Here is a 23113-nt window from a genome sequence, read left to right as displayed (position 1 = left end):
ACTCCTCTGCAGAGTCACGCATTCCATGCTTGGCAGCCGTCAGCAGGTTTACCCAATGCACAGTGTAGGTGATATACCTGCCCTGACCATGCTTTGTAGACCAGCTATCAGTGGTCAGATGGACCCTTGCCCCAACACTGTGTGCAAGACATGCCATTACTTCCTTTTGCACAATCGAGTACAGGTTGGGGATTAACTTTTTTGCAAAGAAATTTCAGCCGGGTACTTTCCACTGCGGTGTCTACAAATTTTTTGAACGCCTCAGACTCCACCAGCTTGTATGGTAAAAGCTGGCGGGCTAAGAGTTCAGACAAGCCAGCTGTCAGAGGCCAGGCAAGGGGGTAACTTTGGGACATTGGCTTCTTACGCTCAAATATGTCCTTGACAGACACCTGACTGTGGGCAGATGAGCAGGAACTGCTACGGAAGAGAGACGAAGTGGCGGATGGTTGAGAGGGGGCAAGGAGGACAGCAGTGGTTGACGTGGCTGAAGATGCTGGACCAGGAGGAGGATGGCGGCTTTCAGTTTGTGTGCTGCTTCTACTCATGTATTCCTCCCATCGGCGTTTGTGATGTAAGATCATGTGTCTTCGCAAAGCAGTTGTACCTAGGTGGGTGTTGGACTTCCCACGACTCAGTTTCTTTTGGCACAGGTTGCAAATGGCATCGCTGTTGTCAGAGGCAGACACACAAAATAAATGCCACACTGCTGAGCTCTGCGATGACGGCATTCTGGTGGTGGCAAAAGCATGCGTTGATTGGTGTGCTGTCTGGCTGACCCTGGGTGCCGATGCATGCTCTCTGACTGTGCCACTAGCTCCTTGTGATGACCTCCCCCTGCTTCCAACTCGTCTCCTCCTTGTCCTCTCTGTCTCCCCATCTGAACTTTCACCCTCTTCTTCTCTTCTAGCAGGCACCCACGTGACATCCACGGATGCATCATCATCAACCGCTTCACTTGTATCTGACAAATCAACAAAGGAAGCAGCAGCGGGTACAACATCATCATCACACCGTACGTCCATGTCTGTAATGCTGCCTTACTGAGACATATCACTGTTATCTACATCCTCTGTCAATGATGGTTGCGCATCACTCATTTCTTCAAACTGATGTGTCAATAACTCCTCTGACAGATCAAGTGAAGCGGCTGTAGTGCTAGTGTTGGTAGTGGTGGCAGACGGGTGAGTGGTCACTTGAGAGGTGCCCGAAGCTAAGCTGGAGGTGGATGGTCCGTCAAGGTTCCGAGCGGAAGCTGTAGAAGATTGGGTGTCCTGTGTTAGCCAGTCAACTAGGTCCTCCTCAGAACTTTTTGCGTTCATGGTACGTGGCCTCTAAACACTGGGCATTATTGTAGGGTCAAAGGGAATCACAGCACCACGACCACGACGGCACCTGCGGGGTGGCCTGCCTCTGCCTGTCATTTTTTTTTTTAAATGTACACTTACACTACTATTAAACAAAATATGAGTGGTGCCACTGGGCAAGTGGGCACAGTATACGCTGTGAGCCTGACACAAAAAAGCAGACTGATGTTTCACAGTCAAAAAAGTTTATTTTTTAAATACTTACACTACTGTTACAGCAGATATGAGTGGTGGCACTAGTTGGCAAGTGGGCCTGGCACACACGCTGGCAGGCAGGCAACTGCAATTAGATTACACTAGCAGACTGATGTTTCACAGTCAAAAAAGTTTTTTTAAAAAATATTTACACTACTGTTACAACAAATATGAGTGGTGGCACTAGTTGGCAAATGGGCCTGGCACACAAGCTGGCAGGTAGGCAGGCAACTGCAATTAGATTACACTAGCAGACTGATGTTTCACAGTCAAAAAAGTTTTTTTTTTAAATATTTACACTACTGTTACAACAAATATGAGTGGTTGCACTAGTTGGCAAGTGGGCCTGGCACACACGCTGGCAGGCAGGCAGGCAACTGCAATTAGATTACACTAGCAGACTGATGTTTCACAGTCAAAAAAGTTTTTTTTTTAAATATTTACACTACTGTTACAACAAATATGAGTGGTTGCACTAGTTGGCAAGTGGGCCTGGCACACACGCTGGCAGGCAGGCAGGCAACTGCAATTAGATTACACTAGCAGACTGATGTTTCACAGTCAAAAAAGTTTTTTTTAAAATATTTACATTACTGTTACAACAAATATGAGTGGTGGCACTAGTTGGCAAGTGGGCCTGGCACACACGCTGGCAGGCAGGCAACTGCAATTAGATTACAGTAGCAGACTGATGTTTCACAGTCAAAAAAGTTTTTTTTATATATATTTACACTACTGTTACAACAAATATGAGTGGTGGCACTAGTTGGCAAGTGGGCCTGGCACACACGCTGGCAGGCAGGCAACTGCAATTAGATTACACTTGTAGACTGATGTTTCACAGTCAAAAAAGTTTTTTTTTAAATATTTACACTACTGTTACAACAAATACAACTAGTTGGCAAGTGGGCTTGGCACACACGCTGGCAGGCAGGCAACTGCAATTAGATTACACTAGCAGACTGATGTTTCACAGTCAAAAAAGTTTTTTTTTTAAATATTTACACTACTGTTACAACAGATATGAGTGGTGGCACTTAGCAAGTTGGCCTGGCACACACGCTGGCAGGCAGGCAACTGCAATTAGATTACACTAGCAGACTGATGTTTCACAGTCAAAAAAGTTTTTTTTTTTTAAATATTTACACTACTGTTACAACAGATATGAGTGGTGGCACTAGTTGGCAAGTGGGCCTGGCACACACGCTGGCAGGCAGGCAACTGCAATTAGATTACACTAGTAGACTGATGTTTCACAGTCAAAAAAGTTTTTTTTAAAATATTTACACTACTGTTACAACAAATACAACTAGTTGGCAAGTGGGCTTGGCACACACGCTGGCAGGCAGGCAACTGCAATTAGATTACACTAGCAGACTGATGTTTCACAGTCAAAAAAGTTTTTTTTAAAATATTTACACTACTGTTACAACAGATATGAGTGGTGGCACTTAGCAAGTTGGCCTGGCACACACGCTGGCAGGCAGGCAACTGCAATTAGATTACACTAGCAGACTGATGTTTCACAGTCAAAAAAGTTTTTATTAAATATTTTCACTACTGTTACAACAGATATGAGTGGTGGCACTAGTTGGCAAGTGGGCCTGGCACACACTCTGGCAGGCAGGCAACTGCAATTAGATTACACTAGCAGACTGATGTTTCACAGTCAAAAAAGTTTTTTTTAAAATATTTACACTACTGTTACAACAAATATGAGTGGTGGCACTAGTTGGCAAGTGGGCCTGGCACACACGCTGGCAGGCAGGCAACTGCAATTAGATTATACTAGCAGACTGATGTTTCACAATCAAAAAGTTTTTTTTTTTAAATATTTACACTACTTTTACAACAGATATGAGTGGTGGCACTCATATCTGTGGGCCTGGCACACACGCTGGCAGGCAGACAACTGCAATTAGATTACACTAGCAGACTGATGTTTCACAGTCAAAAAAGTTTTTTTTTAAAATATTTACACTACTGTTACAACAGATATGAGTGGTGGCACTTAGCAAGTTGGCCTGGCACACACGCTGGCAGGCAGGCAACTGCAATTAGATTACACTAGCAGACTGATGTTTCACAGTCAAAAAAGTTTTTTTTTTTAAATATTTACACTACAGTTACAACAGATATGAGTGGTGGCACTTAGCAAGTTGGCCTGGCACACACGCTGGCAGGCAGGCAACTGCAATTAGATTACACTAGCAGACTGATGTTTCACAGTCAAAAAAGTTTTTTTTAAATATTTTCACTACTGTTACAACAGATATGAGTGGTGGCACTAGTTGGCAAGTGGGCCTGGCACACACGCTGGCAGGCAGGCAGGCAACTGCTATTAGATTACACTAGCAGGCTGATGTTTCACAGTCAAAAATATCTCTTTTTTAAATTTACACTACTGTTACAACTGATATGAGTGGTGGCACTGCAGGCAGGCAACTGCAATTAGATTAAACTAGCAGACTGATGTTTCACAGTCAAAAAAGTTTTTTTTTTAAAATATTTACACTACTGTTACAATAAATATGAGTGGTGGCACTTGTTGGCAAGTGGTCCTGGCACACACGCTGGCAGGCAGGCAACTGCAATTAGATTACACTAGCAGACTGATGTTTCACAGTCAAAAATTTTTTTTTAAAAAATATTTACACTACTGCTATAACAAATATGAGTGGTGGCACTAGTTGGCAAGTGGACCTGGCACACACGCTGGCAGGCAGGCAACTGCAATTAGATTACACTAGCAGACTGATGTTTCACAGTCAAAAAAGTTTTTTTTTTTAAATATTTACACTACTGCTATAACAAATATGAGTGGTGGCACTAGTTGACAAGTGGGCCTGGCACACATGCTGGCAGGCAGGCAGGCAACTGCAATTAGATTACACTAGCAGACTGATGTTTCACAGTCAAAAAAGTTTTTTTTTTTAAATATTTACACTACTGTTACAACAAATATGAGTGGTTGCACTAGTTGGCAAGTGGGCCTGGCACATATGCTGGCAGGCAACTGCAATTAGATTACACTAGCAGACTGATGTTTCACAGTCAAAAAAGTTTTTTTTTAAATATTTACTCTACTGTTACAACAAATATGAGTGGTGGCACTAGTTGGCAAGTGGGCCTGGCACACACGCTGGCAGGCAGGCAACTGCAATTAGATTACACTAGCAGACTGATATTTCACAGTCAAAAAAGTTTTTTTTTTAAATATTTACACTACAGTTACAACAAATATGAGTGGTGGCACTAGTTGGCAAGTGGGCCTGGCACACATGCTGGCAGGCAGGCAACTGCAATTAGATTACACTAGCAGACTGATGTTTCACAGTCAAAAACGTTTTTTTTTTTAAATATTTACACTACTGTTACAACAAATATGAGTGGTGGCACTAGTTGGCAAGTGGGCCTGGCACACATGCTGGCAGGCAGGCAACTGCAATTAGATTACACTAGCAGACTGATGTTTCACAGTCAAAAACGTTTTTTTTTTTAAATATTTACACTACTGTTACAACAAATATGAGTGGTGGCACTAGTTGGCAAGTGGGCCTGGCACACACGCTGGCAGGCAGGCAACTGCAATTAGATTACACTAGTAGACTGATGTTTCACAGTCAAAAAAGTTTTTTTTAAAATATTTACACTACTGTTACAACAAATACAACTAGTTGGCAAGTGGGCTTGGCACACACGCTGGCAGGCAGGCAACTGCAATTAGATTACACTAGCAGACTGATGTTTCACAGTCAAAAAAGTTTTTTTTTAAATATTTACACTACTGTTACAACAGATATGAGTGGTGGCACTTAGCAAGTTGGCCTGGCACACACGCTGGCAGGCAGGCAACTGCAATTAGATTACACTAGCAGACTGATGTTTCACAGTCAAAAAAGTTTTTATTAAATATTTTCACTACTGTTACAACAGATATGAGTGGTGGCACTAGTTGGCAAGTGGGCCTGGCACACACTCTGGCAGGCAGGCAACTGCAATTAGATTACACTAGCAGACTGATGTTTCACAGTCAAAAAAGTTTTTTTTAAAATATTTACACTACTGTTACAACAAATATGAGTGGTGGCACTAGTTGGCAAGTGGGCCTGGCACACACGCTGGCAGGCAGGCAACTGCAATTAGATTATACTAGCAGACTGATGTTTCACAATCAAAAAGTTTTTTTTTTTAAATATTTACACTACTTTTACAACAGATATGAGTGGTGGCACTAGTTGGCAAGTGGGCCTGGCACACACGCTGGCAGGCAGACAACTGCAATTAGATTACACTAGTAGACTGATGTTTCACAGTCAAAAAATTTTTTTTTAAAATATTTACACTACTGTTACAACAAATACAACTAGTTGGCAAGTGGGCTTGGCACACACGCTGGCAGGCAGGCAACTGCAATTAGATTACACTAGCAGACTGATGTTTCACAGTCAAAAAAGTTTTTTTTTTAAATATTTACACTACTGTTACAACAGATATGAGTGGTGGCACTTAGCAAGTTGGCCTGGCACACACGCTGGCAGGCAGGCAACTGCAATTAGATTACACTAGCAGACTGATGTTTCACAGTCAAAAAAGTTTTTTTTTTTAAATATTTACACTACTGTTACAACAGATATGAGTGGTGGCACTTAGCAAGTTGGCCTGGCACACACGCTGGCAGGCAGGCAACTGCAATTAGATTACACTAGCAGACTGATGTTTCACAGTCAAAAAAGTTTTTTTTAAATATTTTCACTACTGTTACAACAGATATGAGTGGTGGCACTAGTTGGCAAGTGGGCCTGGCACACACGCTGGCAGGCAGGCAGGCAACTGCTATTAGATTACACTAGCAGGCTGATGTTTCACAGTCAAAAATATCTCTTTTTTAAATTTACACTACTGTTACAACTGATATGAGTGGTGGCACTGCAGGCAGGCAACTGCAATTAGATTACACTAGCAGACTGATGTTTCACAGTCAAAAAAGTTTTTTTTTTAAAATATTTACACTACTGTTACAATAAATATGAGTGGTGGCACTTGTTGGCAAGTGGTCCTGGCACACACGCTGGCAGGCAGGCAACTGCAATTAGATTACACTAGCAGACTGATGTTTCACAGTCAAAATTTTTTTTTTTTTAAATATTTACACTACTGCTGTAACAAATATGAGTGGTGGCACTAGTTGGCAAGTGGACCTGGCACACACGCTGGCAGGCAGGCAACTGCAATTAGATTACACTAGCAGACTGATGTTTCACAGTCAAAAAAGTTTTTTTTTTAAATATTTACACTACTGCTATAACAAATATGAGTGGTGGCACTAGTTGACAAGTGGGCCTGGCACACATGCTGGCAGGCAGGCAGGCAGGCAACTGCAATTAGATTACACTAGCAGACTGATGTTTCACATTAAAAAAAGTTTTTTTTTTAAATATTTACACTACTGTTACAACAAATATGAGTGGTTGCACTAGTTGGCAAGTGGGCCTGGCACATATGCTGGCAGGCAACTGCAATTAGATTACACTAGCAGACTGATGTTTCACAGTCAAAAAAGTTTTTTTTTAAATATTTACACTACTGCTATAACAAATATGAGTGGTGGCACTAGTTGACAAGTGGGCCTGACACACACGCTGGCAGGCAGGCAGGCAACTGCAATTAGATTACACTAGCAGACTGATGTTTCACAGTCAAAAAAGTTTTTTTTTTTAAATATTTACACTACTGTTACAACAAATATGAGTGGTGGCACTAGTTGGCAAGTGGGCCTGGCACACACGCTGGCAGGCAGGCAACTGCAATTAGATTACACTAGCAGACTGATATTTCACAGTCAAAAAAGTTTTTTTTTAAAATATTTACACTACAGTTACAACAAATATGAGTGGTGGCACTAGTTGGCAAGTGGGCCTGGCACACATGCTGGCAGGCAGGCAACTGCAATTAGATTACACTAGCAGACTGATGTTTCACAGTCAAAAACGTTTTTTTTTTAAATATTTACACTACTGTTACAACAAATATGAGTGGTGGCACTAGTTGGCAAGTGGGCCTGGCACACACGCTGGCAGGCAGGCAACTGCAATTAGATTACACTAGCAGACTGATGTTTCACAGTCCAAAAAGTTTTTTATATATATTTACACTACTGTTACAACAAATATGAGTGGTGGCACTAGTTGGCAAGTGGGTCTGGCACACACGCTGGAAGGCAGGCAACTGCAATTAGATTACACTAGTAGACTGATGTTTCACAGTCAAAAAAGTTTTTTTTTAAATATTTACACTACTGTTACAACAAATACAACTAGTTGGCAAGTGGGCTTGGCACACACGCTGGCAGGCATTTAACTGCAATTAGAGTACACTAGCAGACTGATGTTTCACAGTCAAAAAAGTTTTTTTTTTAAATATTTACACTACTGTTACAACAGATATGAGTGGTGGCACTTAGCAAGTGGGCCTGGCATACACGCTGGCAGGCAGGCAACTGCAATTAGATTACACTAGCAGACTGATGTTTCACAGTCAAAAAAGTTTTTTTAAAAAATATTTACACTACTGTTACAACAAATATGAGTGGTGTCACTAGTTGGCAAATGGGCCTGGCACACAAGCTGGCAGGCAGGCAGGCAACTGCAATTAGATTACACTAGCAGACTGATGTTTCACAGTCAAAAAAGTTTTTTTTAAAAATATTTACACTACTGTTACAACAAATATGAGTGGTTGCACTAGTTGGCAAGTGGGCCTGGCACACACGCTGGCAGGCAGGCAGGCAACTGCAATTAGATTACACTAGCAGACTGATGTTTCACAGTCAAAAAAGTTTTTTTTTTAAATATTTACACTAATGTTACAACAAATATGAGTGGTTGCACTAGTTGGCAAGTGGGCCTGGCACACATGCTGGCAGGCAGGCAGGCAACTGCAATTAGATTACACTAGCAGACTGATGTTTCACAGTCAAAAAAGTTTTTTTTAAAATATTTACATTACTGTTACAACAAATATGAGTGGTGGCACTAGTTGGCAAGTGGGCCTGGCACACACGCTGGCAGGCAGGCAACTGCAATTAGATTACAGTAGCAGACTGATGTTTCACAGTCAAAAAAGTTTTTTTTATATATATTTACACTACTGTTACAACAAATATGAGTGGTGGCACTAGTTGGCAAGTGGGCCTGGCACACACGCTGGCAGGCAGGCAACTGCAATTAGATTACACTTGTAGACTGATGTTTCACAGTCAAAAAAGTTTTTTTTAAAATATTTACACTACTGTTACAACAAATACAACTAGTTGGCAAGTGGGCTTGGCACACACGCTGGCAGGCAGGCAACTGCAATTAGATTACACTAGCAGACTGATGTTTCACAGTCAAAAAAGTTTTTTTTTTAAATATTTACACTACTGTTACAACAGATATGAGTGGTGGCACTTAGCAAGTTGGCCTGGCACACACGCTGGCAGGCAGGCAACTGAAATTAGATTACACTAGCAGACTGATGTTTCACAGTCAAAAAAGTTTTTTTTTTTTAAATATTTACACTACTGTTACAACAGATATGAGTGGTGGCACTAGTTGGCAAGTGGGCCTGGCACACACGCTGGCAGGCAGGCAACTGCAATTAGATTACACTAGTAGACTGATGTTTCACAGTCAAAAAAGTTTTTTTTTAAATATTTACACTACTATTACAACAAATACAACTAGTTGGCAAGTGGGCTTGGCACACACGCTGGCAGGCAGGCAACTGCAATTAGATTACACTAGCAGACTGATGTTTCACAGTCAAAAAAGTTTTTTTTAAAATATTTACACTACTGTTACAACAGATATGAGTGGTGGCACTTAGCAAGTTGGCCTGGCACACACGCTGGCAGGCAGGCAACTGCAATTAGATTACACTAGCAGACTGATGTTTCACAGTCAAAAAAGTTTTTATTAAATATTTTCACTACTGTTACAACAGATATGAGTGGTGGCACTAGTTGGCAAGTGGGCCTGGCACACACTCTGGCAGGCAGGCAACTGCAATTAGATTACACTAGCAGACTGATGTTTCACAGTCAAAAAAGTTTTTTTTAAAATATTTACACTACTGTTACAACAAATATGAGTGGTGGCACTAGTTGGCAAGTGGGCCTGGCACACACGCTGGCAGGCAGGCAACTGCAATTAGATTATACTAGCAGACTGATGTTTCACAATCAAAAAGTTTTTTTTTTTAAATATTTACACTACTTTTACAACAGATATGAGTGGTGGCACTCATATCTGTGGGCCTGGCACACACGCTGGCAGGCAGACAACTGCAATTAGATTACACTAGCAGACTGATGTTTCACAGTCAAAAAAGTTTTTTTTTAAAATATTTACACTACTGTTACAACAGATATGAGTGGTGGCACTTAGCAAGTTGGCCTGGCACACACGCTGGCAGGCAGGCAACTGCAATTAGATTACACTAGCAGACTGATGTTTCACAGTCAAAAAAGTTTTTTTTTTAAAATATTTACACTACAGTTACAACAGATATGAGTGGTGGCACTTAGCAAGTTGGCCTGGCACACACGCTGGCAGGCAGGCAACTGCAATTAGATTACACTAGCAGACTGATGTTTCACAGTCAAAAAAGTTTTTTTTTAATATTTTCACTACTGTTACAACAGATATGAGTGGTGGCACTAGTTGGCAAGTGGGCCTGGCACACACGCTGGCAGGCAGGCAGGCAACTGCTATTAGATTACACTAGCAGGCTGATGTTTCACAGTCAAAAATATCTCTTTTTTAAATTTACACTACTGTTACAACTGATATGAGTGGTGGCACTGCAGGCAGGCAACTGCAATTAGATTACACTAGCAGACTGATGTTTCACAGTCAAAAAAGTTTTTTTTTAAAAATATTTACACTACTGTTACAATAAATATGAGTGGTGGCACTTGTTGGCAAGTGGTCCTGGCACACACGCTGGCAGGCAGGCAACTGCAATTAGATTACACTAGCAGACTGATGTTTCACAGTCAAAAAATTTTTTTTAAAAAATATTTACACTACTGCTATAACAAATATGAGTGGTGGCACTAGTTGGCAAGTGGACCTGGCACACACGCTGGCAGGCAGGCAACTGCAATTAGATTACACTAGCAGACTGATGTTTCACAGTCAAAAAAGTTTTTTTTTTAAATATTTACACTACTGCTATAACAAATATGAGTGGTGGCACTAGTTGACAAGTGGGCCTGGCACACATGCTGGCAGGCAGGCAGGCAACTGCAATTAGATTTCACTAGCAGACTGATGTTTCACAGTCAAAAAAGTTTTTTTTTTAAAATATTTACACTACTGTTACAACAAATATGAGTGGTTGCACTAGTTGGCAAGTGGGCCTGGCACATATGCTGGCAGGCAACTGCAATTAGATTACACTAGCAGACTGATGTTTCACAGTCAAAAAAGTTTTTTTTTAAATATTTACACTACTGTTACAACAAATATGAGTGGTGGCACTAGTTGGCAAGTGGGCCTGGCACACACGCTGGCAGGCAGGCAACTGCAATTAGATTACACTAGCAGACTGATATTTCACAGTCAAAAAAGTTTTTTTTTAAAATATTTACACTACAGTTACAACAAATATGAGTGGTGGCACTAGTTGGCAAGTGGGCCTGGCACACATGCTGGCAGGCAGGCAACTGCAATTAGATTACACTAGCAGACTGATGTTTCACAGTCAAAAACGTTTTTTTTTTTAAATATTTACACTACTGTTACAACAAATATGAGTGGTGGCACTAGTTGGCAAGTGGGCCTGGCACACACGCTGGCAGGCAGGCAACTGCAATTAGATTACACTAGTAGACTGATGTTTCACAGTCAAAAAAGTTTTTTTTAAAATATTTACACTACTGTTACAACAAATACAACTAGTTGGCAAGTGGGCTTGGCACACACGCTGGCAGGAAGGCAACTGCAATTAGATTACACTAGCAGACTGATGTTTCACAGTCAAAAAAGTTTTTTTTAAAATATTTACACTACTGTTACAACAGATATGAGTGGTGGCACTTAGCAAGTTGGCCTGGCACACACGCTGGCAGGCAGGCAACTGCAATTAGATTACACTAGCAGACTGATGTTTCACAGTCAAAAAAGTTTTTATTAAATATTTTCACTACTGTTACAACAGATATGAGTGGTGGCACTAGTTGGCAAGTGGGCCTGGCACACACTCTGGCAGGCAGGCAACTGCAATTAGATTACACTAGCAGACTGATGTTTCACAGTCAAAAAAGTTTTTTTTAAAATATTTACACTACTGTTACAACAAATATGAGTGGTGGCACTAGTTGGCAAGTGGGCCTGGCACACACGCTGGCAGGCAGGCAACTGCAATTAGATTATACTAGCAGACTGATGTTTCACAATCAAAAAGTTTTTTTTTTTTTAAATATTTACACTACTTTTACAACAGATATGAGTGGTGGCACTAGTTGGCAAGTGGGCCTGGCACACACGCTGGCAGGCAGACAACTGCAATTAGATTACACTAGTAGACTGATGTTTCACAGTCAAAAAAGTTTTTTTTAAAATATTTACACTACTGTTACAACAAATACAACTAGTTGGCAAGTGGGCTTGGCACACACGCTGGCAGGCAGGCAACTGCAATTAGATTACACTAGCAGACTGATGTTTCACAGTCAAAAAAGTTTTTTTTTAAAATATTTACACTACTGTTACAACAGATATGAGTGGTGGCACTTAGCAAGTTGGCCTGGCACACACGCTGGCAGGCAGGCAACTGCAATTAGATTACACTAGCAGACTGATGTTTCACAGTCAAAAAAGTTTTTTTTTTAAAATATTTACACTACTGTTACAACAGATATGAGTGGTGGCACTTAGCAAGTTGGCCTGGCACACACGCTGGCAGGCAGGCAACTGCAATTAGATTACACTAGCAGACTGATGTTTCACAGTCAAAAAAGTTTTTTTTAAATATTTTCACTACTGTTACAACAGATATGAGTGGTGGCACTAGTTGGCAAGTGGGCCTGGCACACACGCTGGCAGGCAGGCAGGCAACTGCTATTAGATTACACTAGCAGGTTGATGTTTCACAGTCAAAAATATCTCTTTTTTAAATTTACACTACTGTTACAACTGATATGAGTGGTGGCACTGCAGGCAGGCAACTGCAATTAGATTACACTAGCAGACTGATGTTTCACAGTCAAAAAAGTTTTTTTTTTAAAATATTTACACTACTGTTACAATAAATATGAGTGGTGGCACTTGTTGGCAAGTGGTCCTGGCACACACGCTGGCAGGCAGGCAACTGCAATTAGATTACACTAGCAGACTGATGTTTCACAGTCAAAATTTTTTTTTTTTAAATATTTACACTACTGCTATAACAAATATGAGTGGTGGCACTAGTTGGCAAGTGGACCTGGCACACACGCTGGCAGGCAGGCAACTGCAATTAGATTACACTAGCAGACTGATGTTTCACAGTCAAAAAAGTTTTTTTTTTTAATATTTACACTACTGCTATAACAAATATGAGTGGTGGCACTAGTTGACAAGTGGGCCTGGCACACATGCTGGCAGGCAGGCAGGCAACTGCAATTAGATTACACTAGCAGACTGATGTTTCACATTAAAAAAAGTTTTTTTTTAAAATATTTACACTACTGTTACAACAAATATGAGTGGTTGCACTAGTTGGCAAGTGGGCCTGGCACATATGCTGGCAGGCAACTGCAATTAGATTACACTAGCAGACTGATGTTTCACAGTCAAAAAAGTTTTTTTTTAAATATTTACACTACTGCTATAACAAATATGAGTGGTGGCACTAGTTGACAAGTGGGCCTGGCACACACGCTGGCAGGCAGGCAGGCAACTGCAATTAGATTACACTAGCAGACTGATGTTTCACAGTCAAAAAAGTTTTTTTTTTTAAATATTTACACTACTGTTACAACAAATATGAGTGGTGGCACTAGTTGGCAAGTGGGCCTGGCACACACGCTGGCAGGCAGGCAACTGCAATTAGATTACACTAGCAGACTGATATTTCACAGTCAAAAAAGTTTTTTTTTAAAATATTTACACTACAGTTACAACAAATATGAGTGGTGGCACTAGTTGGCAAGTGGGCCTGGCACACATGCTGGCAGGCAGGCAACTGCAATTAGATTACACTAGCAGACTGATGTTTCACAGTCAAAAACGTTTTTTTTTTTAAATATTTACACTACTGTTACAACAAATATGAGTGGTGGCACTAGTTGGCAAGTGGGCCTGGCACACACGCTGGCAGGCAGGCAACTGCAATTAGATTACACTAGCAGACTGATGTTTCACAGTCCAAAAAGTTTTTTTATATATATTTACACTACTGTTACAACAAATATGAGTGGTGGCACTAGTTGGCAAGTGGGTCTGGCACACACGCTGGCAGGCAGGCAACTGCAATTAGATTACACTAGTAGACTGATGTTTCACAGTCAAAAAAGTTTTTTTTTAAATATTTACACTACTGTTACAACAAATACAACTAGTTGGCAAGTGGGCTTGGCACACACGCTGGCAGGCATTTAACTGCAATTAGAGTACACTAGCAGACTGATGTTTCACAGTCAAAAAAGTTTTTTTTTTAAATATTTACACTACTGTTACAACAGATATGAGTGGTGGCACTTAGCAAGTGGGCCTGGCATACACGCTGGCAGGCAGGCAACTGCAATTAGATTACACTAGCAGACTGATGTTTCACAGTCAAAAAGTTTTTTTTTTAATATTTTCACTACTGTTACAACAGATATGAGTGGTGGCACTAGTTGGCAAGTGGGCCTGGCACACACGCTGGCAGGCAGGCAACTGCTATTAGATTACACTAGCAGACTGATGTTTCACAGTCAAAAAGTTTTTTTTTTTTTAAATTTACACTACTGTTACAACAGATATGAATGGTGGCACTGCAGGCAGGCAACTGCAATTAGATTACACTAGCAGACTGATGTTTCACAGTCAAAATTACACAGGCAAAAAAATAAAATAAAAAAAAACGACTGATGTTCTAGCCCTAAAAAGGGCTTTTTGGGGTGCTGTCCAAACAGCAGAGATCAGATGAGTCCTTCAGGACTGTAGTGGACACTGAATACACTATCCTAGCTATCAATTTCCCTAAAAAATCAGCAGCAGCTACACTGTCCCTCCTCTCACTAACAATGCAAGATCAGAATTAATCTAAAATAGCTGCTGTCCAGGAGCTGGGAGGGTCTGGGAGGGAGTGTCTGCTGCTGATTGGCTGTAATGTGTCTGCAGACTGTGAGATACAGGGTCAAAGTTTACTCAATGATGATGAATAGGGGGCGGATCGAACATCGCATATGTTCGCCCGCCGCTGCGAACGCGAACAAGCTATGTTCGTCGGGAACTATTCGCTGGCGAACAATTCGCGACATCACTAGTGATTTTGCCTTTTAATTTCTTTTACATTGTACGTGCGATTTACTCACTTTGGATGTTTGTTCTAATAAAACGGTGTTACACTTAGAGTGGGATGCGCTCTGTATCTTTTTCTGTTTTGAAGATATAACAGCAGTTAATAACACTTGTAAGTAATTAAACAATATTAAAAGCAAACCTCTTATTTATCAAATATGATCATATTTCCCCTTTAACTCATAATAAAGCCGCTCACAAACCTTTACCTTCTTATAATAAGCTAGGGTCACCTATGGGCCCTCAAAATAATGCCTTTGTCAAGGGAGGGATTTAAGGGGGATATAGAGACAATAAAATAGAATTTCCATAAGATGCATTTTCTTATGCTTAACTAATAAGCCGATGGGAGTATGGGGGGGGGGAAGCACAAGTTATGTTAGGAAATTGGTACGCTTTGAATGATGAATGTGAGTGTTAATACTGGAGTAGCAGGTATGAAAATCAGCGGTTTCGCCGAAACCGGAAGTAGCTGCCTGTCAGTTTTTCCTAGTTGCGATCTTTAAGTACAAATAAGCTGTTTAGTAGATTGAAAGAGGCAAAGGCTGTAGATATATGCCAATCCGGACAGAGTAATATTTTCACTTAGTCTCAGCTATTATCTGGGTAAACAACTCTGGAACAGGAATTTGAAACTTGTAGAGAAGGAGCTTAGGATTTAGTAGTATACACTCTCCTAGACAAAATACTAAGCACCAGGTGAAAGGTGCACAGGTGTTAAGAAGGGAAGTTGGGAGGGGTTTAGTGACATCAGAGCAGGAATCCTGACATGACCCCCTCCCCAAGGAAGCGGAACCACAGCTTATAGACCAGGTTGATCAGGGTTACGACGATGATAAATTGAGAGCATTGAGGGCATGTATATTTGAAGCCGGTTCTCAAGTGTCTTCCTCGGGTAGGTATCCTTTCCATCTGACAAGATATTGAAGCTCACCACGGACTATACGGGAGTCGAGAATGGAATGGACCTCATATTCATCTGTATCAATGATATTACCTTTTGGGGGAAGAACAACTCCTGTTTGTCTCATTGCAGAGTAGGGTTTTAGAAGTGAGACATGAAGGTTTGGGTGAATCTTCAATGATGAAGGTAATTCCAAAGTTATGGCATTTGGATTGATCACCTTTTTTACGGGGAAAGGTCCTATAAAGAGCCCACATAGTTTTTTACTAGGTATCTGAAGTCTGAGGTTTTTTGTGGATAACCAGACTGAATCTCCAGGTGCGTTTTGAGCAGGAGTATGTCTTCTGAGATCATAGTATTTCTTTTGGGTTTGTTGAGAAGATAATATATTTTCCTTCAGGTCATTGAAGATCTGTCTTAGTTTACTGGATAGATCTACCACAGTTGGGCAGCTGGTGGTACTATTAGATCCCTTTATGGTAAATGGGTTGGAAGTAGGGTGAAATCCATAATTAGCTTGAAAAGGTGTCTGTCACCCAAAAAAATTGAGATACAAAATACGAGTCCATGCTGTGCATTGTGGGTCTTCATGCTACTTGCTGTGCACTGGGTATAGAAGACTCATGTGTTCTGCTCCTTTGAAGGGTAGTTTGTGAGTGGAGTAGTAGTGGCTGACTTCTGGAATGCTGCTAAAAATGGCACTTGTTTGGTTCAGAGTAAATTTGTTGTCCTTGGTTTGGGCCACAATGATGTGCACACAGCCCTGGCTGGTCTTCAGGGCGATGGAGTACTTGCTGTTACCAGATTCGCTGTTTCGAAGAAGATAACTGGCCTCTCTGCAAGACAGCAAGTGACTCTCTGCCTCAGCACACGTAACGGCACTGTGATACCAACTCTGTTTCTCTAGTGGCATGCAGGTATCCACCTTCTCAATCTGCTCAGTTTGTTTTAGGATCTTTTGTGTCCAGCTTTTCTGACGTTGGTGCAACTTGACTGCTTCCTCCTTAGCTGGTGATCGCTCAGTACTTTCAAACTGAACTGACAGTGCTCTAACAATATGCTCCTTTTTCCACTCCCATGGCTGTTCATACTCCCCTGCTGGCCTCTCGTCATTTTCTGGCCTTGTACCATCTGTCTGCCGCTGTTTCTTCTCTTGCGACTCAACCTCTTCTCCTGTCTATGGAGGTTCATATGGGGTATCGTACAGCTGAGGGGGCTTCCCCAGCAACTCCTGGGATCCCTGTCTCTTCACATGGGCCTTTATTCCACAAGGGGACCCCAGCTCAAGCATCAGAATTTCCGTAATAAGGTTGTCTTTTGAGCCTCTGCGTCGGATTTCTGTAATCATCTATTGAGCATCATATGGTTCCATGTAACCGTCATTCTCACAAACGCGCTCAGCATCCCTCTGTTCTTTGGTGTGTTTGGCATCATAAGGGTCTGCATAGTCCTCTAAAATTATTATCTGCATATCTTCTTTGGTACCACGTTCCTGGTCCTGCCCTTGCTTTGGTTGTTCTTCTGTTTCTTTTAAATTATTTTTCTCCTGAAGGTTTGGGTCTATCTTAATGAGACAGTTGATGTAAGTGCTTTGGCCCTTGGGGGCCCGAAATAACCCAGCTTCATCTTTCAATTTTTTTCTGCCTTTGCCAGGTAACAGGCCTTGTAAATTGTCTTTGGATAAATGACTATCCTTTAAACCTCTGCTTTGCCCATCAGAGGACGAATTCTTTCTGGTTTTCACAGGGGCCCCAAGAGAGTCTGTACAGGAATTCTTGCAGGAGGCTACAACTTTAGGAAGGGTTTTGGACCCTGGAGGACCCGGTTTAGCTCTGTCTGAAACATTCTTGAGTGTCAAAGGGAGCTCTTTAAACCACTTTGCCATGTCCAAGGAAGATGTCAAACAATAATATACTTAATCCCTAAGGGCCACAGGGGCCCCAAGTCTCTGGGCCTGCACTATCCATGCAACCCCAATATCCAGTGGATTATGCCTGCTTGTTTGGTCTAGTTGTAGCTGGCGAAACTGAGGCAGTATAAGATGTTCGGGGAGCTTGTTAGGTATAACGTTCTGTACGCCTTTCTCTTAATCTCCGGTCGATTTGGATTACCAGCTTCATGAGTAATTCCAAAGTTTTTGGGAGATCTGTGCGAGCCAACTCATCCTTAATGTTGTCCGCTAAGCCAAGCCAGAAATGATTCCTCAGTGCAATAGGGTTCCCCTGTCTCAGGTTGCGCATAGAGGCTTCTGCTGTTAACTGAACGTTTGTATCCATGTATAATTCATCCATGGTGTTCAGGAATACATCCATAGATCCCAAAATAGTGTCATCATTTTCGAAGAAAAAATCTGCTCATACACTGGGTTCAGCTCTTAAGAAGGAGATTATGGTTAAAACCTTGATTCTCTCTGTACTATAAGTCTTTGGTTTCAAGTTGAAAAGTAACAAGCAGGCATTTTTGAACTGGCGGTATTTTTTCCTCTCTCCTGAGAAAGGGTCAGGCATAGACACCGTTGGTTCAGGTGTGGAATCAGGAAGCTGAGGTCTATGAGACATAGAATCCCTGATTATCCTCCTAAGGGATTGATTCTCTATTTCTAGCTCTCTCAGACCTTCTTCAAGTTGATCCACCCTCTGTAATAAATTGTAGACTATCTGCGGTAAGTCTGTTGGATCCATAATTTGGCTTAGTATTATGTTAGGGTATGTTAGGGACGGTTCAGTCACCGTAGTGAAGTAGTGAAACTTAGGTTTCAAATGTATCTCAGCTACAGACAAAATGTGTACTGTACCTTTAAATATTGTTTTGTAACACTGTCAGTTTTTACAACTCCTATGGAATTTAGAGAGTTGTGGAGTGTGACAGTGTATTACTTGGAATGAGATGATTTGATGCTTGCGGTAATAAAACAAGCAGCTTAGTTATTGCAAATAACTGAAATTAAATTGAGCAACTGAAATGAGTCTGTATATCTGGCTGCAATATAATGCACTAGTGTTATGCTCCTTGATAATCTAGCATATGGTGCTCGTCATGTGAAACAATCTGAGGAATGAGTGTGAAATTATTCGGCAACTCTGTATCCGTTATTGAGCTGTATTAGTATAGCAGCGTTTTGATTGATGGATGACGTCACTAGGGGCGTGTTGCGTATAGCGCATTCAAAGTTAGGGGTCCATGGATTTCAGGTGAGTGGTCTTTAGTAGCAAGCTGGATGTTGGTAGCTTGTTTACCTTTGTTCCAGTTCCTGATGAAATGAGAGTGTTAATGCTGGAGTAGCAGGTATGAGAAGCAGCGGTTTCGCCCAAACCAGAAGTAGCTGCCTGTCAGTTTTTCCTAGTTGCGATATTTAAGTACAATTAAGCTGTTTAGTAGATTGAAAGAGGCAAAGACTGTAGATATATGCCAATCCAGACAGAGTAATCTTTTCACTTGGTCTCAACTATTATCTGGGTAAACAACTCTGGAACAGGAATTTGAATTTGTAGAGAAGGAGCTTAGGATCTAGTAGTATACACTCTCCTAGATGAAATTCTAAGCACCAGGTGAAAGGTGCACAGGTGTTAAGAAGGGAAGTTGGGAGGGGTTTAGTGATGTCAAAGCAGGAATCCTGACAATTAGTCGGCAGTTCTACTTTTTGTCCCCGGTCTAAAACGGACCAGGAGGGTAAGGGTGCTTGGATGACTTTAGCTCGGAAAGGTGGCGGTTTAGCCTGCCCAGTCCAAGTGATGTCTGAATTTTTAGGGGTACGTTCTGTAGGGGGGAGTCAATTTTTGGTACATGTGGACGGCTCATCGCTGTCGGTCTACCAGTTCAAGAAGGTACTGAAAGCAGTGGCAGGCAAGGTAGGCATTAATCCAAGTAGCATAGGGATGCATTCCTTTAGGATTGGCGCAGCCACATCCGCAGCGGCAGAGGGGCAGTCGGCAGCAGGAATTAAGCAGCTAGGTAGGTGGCGCTCAAATAGGTACAGGTTGTATGTTAGACCATTGCCGCAATAGCTGTTAGCATTGGTTGCATTGATAGTTAGCAAGTTTACTGTTGTTGTTTCAGGTTCTGCTGCGGCTGTTCGGGTCTGGATCGTGGGGCATTCTTATGTCCACTGGGTGGCCATTCAGGCTGCTGCTTCAGCTGGGGGGCAGCAATAAGGTTTCCCTATGGCCAGGGCATCTGTTAGATGCTTGGGTCGGAGGGGGATGCGCTGGCGCGAGCTCCCGGAGTGCATAATAGCCCTTTAACAATCCTGAGATACTTTGGGGCCGAATTATCAAGCTCATATCACTGGAAACTTAAGTTAAGAAGCAGCAGTCTTAAGACCACTGCTCCTTAACTCGTTCGCCACCTCTGAGGTGGTAGACAGCAATCTGCACGATCGGATACAATCGGGTTGATTGATACTTTTTGCTAGCGGCCGATAGGCTGCAAATCTGCAGGGGCGGGATTGCACAAGCATTTAATGAGAAATGCTTGTGCAATGATAAATGCCGACAGCTTATGCTGTCAGCATTTATCGATGTGCGGCGGACATGATCCTTTACAGCGGATAAATCTACCCTACAGTATACAGACCTCGTACTGTGTATATAGATAAGTTTCAGGTTCTAAATGCAGCAGTGTTGCATCAATGAGAAGTTTTATAAAACACTATTGATACTGTTTCTTTAGGATGTGCATTCATCCTTTTTCTTTCACTGTCTAATAGTGTTTTCTCCTGTTAAGTGTAGTCAGTCCACGGGTCATCCATTACTTATGGGATTATAACTCCTCCCTAACAGGAAGTGCAAGAGGATCACCCAAGCAGAGCTGCTATATAGCTCCTCCCCTCTACGTCATATCCAGTCATTCTCTTGCACCTAACTAATAGATAGGATGTGTGAGAGGACAGTGGTTATTAAAACTTAGTTTTTATTTCTTCAATCAAAAGTTTGTTATTTTAAACGGCACCGGAGTGTGTTGTTTTTTCTCAGGCAGCATTAGAAGAAGAATCTACCTGAGTTTGTGTATGATCTTAGCGGACGTAACTAAGATCCATTTGCTGTTCTCGGCCATTCTGAGGAGCGAGGTAACTTCAGAACAGGGGACAGCGGGCAGGGTTCACCTGCAAAGAGGTATGTTGCAGTATATTATTTTCTAAGGAATGGAATTGACTGAGAAAATACTGCTAATACCGATAAAATGTAAGTACAGCCTTAAATGCAGTAGTAGCAACTGGTATCAGGCTGTTATGTATGTATGTTGGCACTGAAGTATTTCTGGGGAATGGCACTTCACTAAGAAAATACTGTATACATATAACTTATAGCCTTTCTGCAGTGATAGCGACTAGCAACAGGCTTTATTATCATTTCATATATTTATTTTCAAAACGTTTACTGGCAGGTTAATCGTTTTTCTCTCTGAGGTACTTGGTGAAAAATTTATGGGCATTATTTTCCACTTGGCTGTCGTTTATTTTGAATAAAATCAGTTTACTGAGCTTCCCCACTGTTGTATTATGAGTGGGAGGGGCCTATTTTGGCGCTTTTACTACGCATTAAAAATTCAGTCACAGTCTTCCTTATTCTCCCTGCATGATCCAGGACGTCTCTGCAGAGCTCAGGGGTCTCCAAAACTAGTTTTGAGGGAGGTAATCACTCACAGCAGACCTGTGAGACTGTGTTTTGACTGTGATAAAAACGTATATATAATAGTTGTTATCCGTTTTTCTTGGTATTAAGGGGTTAATCATCCATTTGCTAGTGGGTGCATTCCTTTGCTAAATTAATGCATTTACTGTAAAAATTTGGTTTCTATAACTAATCCGGTTCATTGTTATTGCAACTGTGACAGTTTTTTGTGTGCTTCTTAAAGGCACAGTAACGTTTTTCATATTGCTTGAAAATTGTTTTGAAAAGTATTTTCCAAGCTTGCTAGTCTAACTGCTAGTTTGTTTAAACATGTCTGACACAGAGGAATCTCTTTGTACAATATGTTCAAAGGCCAATGTGGAGCCCAATAGAAATTTGTGTACTAATTGCATTGATGTTACTTTAAATAAAAGCCAATCTGTACATGTTAAGAAAATTTCACCAGACAACGAGGGGAAAGTTATGCCGACTAACTCTCCTCACGTGTCAGTACCTGCATCTCCCGCTCAGGAGGTGCGTGATATTGTGACGCCAAGTACATCAGGGCGGCCATTACAAATCACTTTACAAGACATGGCTAATGTTATGACTGAAGTTTTATCTAAATTGCCAGAACTTAGAGGTAAACGCGACCACTCTGGGGTGAGAACAGAGTACGCTGATAATGTTAGAGCCATGTCTGATACTGCGTCACAAATGGCAGAGCATGAAGACGGAGAGCTTCATTCTGTAGGTGACGGATCTGATCCAAATAGACTGGACTCAGACATTTCAAATTTTAAATTTAAGCTTGAGAACCTCCGTGTACTATTAGGGGAGGTATTAGCGGCTCTGAATGATTGTAACACGGTTGCAATCCCAGAGAAATTATGTAGGCTGGATAGATACTATGCGGTACCGGTGTGTACTGACGTCTTTCCTATACCTAAGAGGCTTACAGAGATTATTAACAGGGAGTGGGATAGGCCCGGTGTACCCTTTTCCCCCCTCCTATATTTAGAAAAATGTTTCCAATAGACGCCACCACACGGGACTTATGGCAGACGGTCCCTAAGGTGGAGGGAGCAGTTTCTACTCTGGCTAAGCGTACCACTATCCCGGTGGAGGATAGCTGTGCCTTTTCAGATCCAATGGATAAAAAGTTAGAGGGTTACCTTAAGAAAATGTTTACTCAACAAGGTTTTATATTACAACCCCTCGCATGCATTGCGCCTGTCACGGCTGCGGCGGCATTCTGGTTTGAGTCTCTGGAAGAGACCCTTGAGACATCTCCATTGGATGAGATTATAAACAAGCTTAAAGCCCTTAAGCTAGCTAATTCATTTATTTCTGATGCCGTAGTACATCTAACTAAGCTTACGGCTAAGAATTCCGGATTCGCCATTCAGGCGCGCAGAGCGCTGTGGCTAAAATCCTGGTCAGCTGATGTGACTTCTAAATCTAAATTGCTTAACATACCTTTCAAAGGGCAGACATTATTCG

The 23113-nt window shown here is 41.7% G+C and overlaps 1 pseudogene; it reads right to left on the bottom strand.

Moving 5' to 3' along the window:
- Positions 1 to 16593: 16593 nt before the first annotated feature.
- Positions 16594 to 17886, bottom strand: LOC128659697 (SH2 domain-containing adapter protein E-like; annotated as a pseudogene).
- Positions 17887 to 23113: the final 5227 nt, after the last annotated feature.

The sequence above is a fragment of the Bombina bombina genome, chromosome 5 (genome assembly GCF_027579735.1).
Source record: "Bombina bombina isolate aBomBom1 chromosome 5, aBomBom1.pri, whole genome shotgun sequence".
In the NCBI taxonomy this organism is placed as follows: Eukaryota; Metazoa; Chordata; class Amphibia; order Anura; family Bombinatoridae; genus Bombina; species Bombina bombina.
Note: the sequence above shows the minus strand (reverse complement) of the source record. Positions and strands in the feature narration are given on the sequence as shown.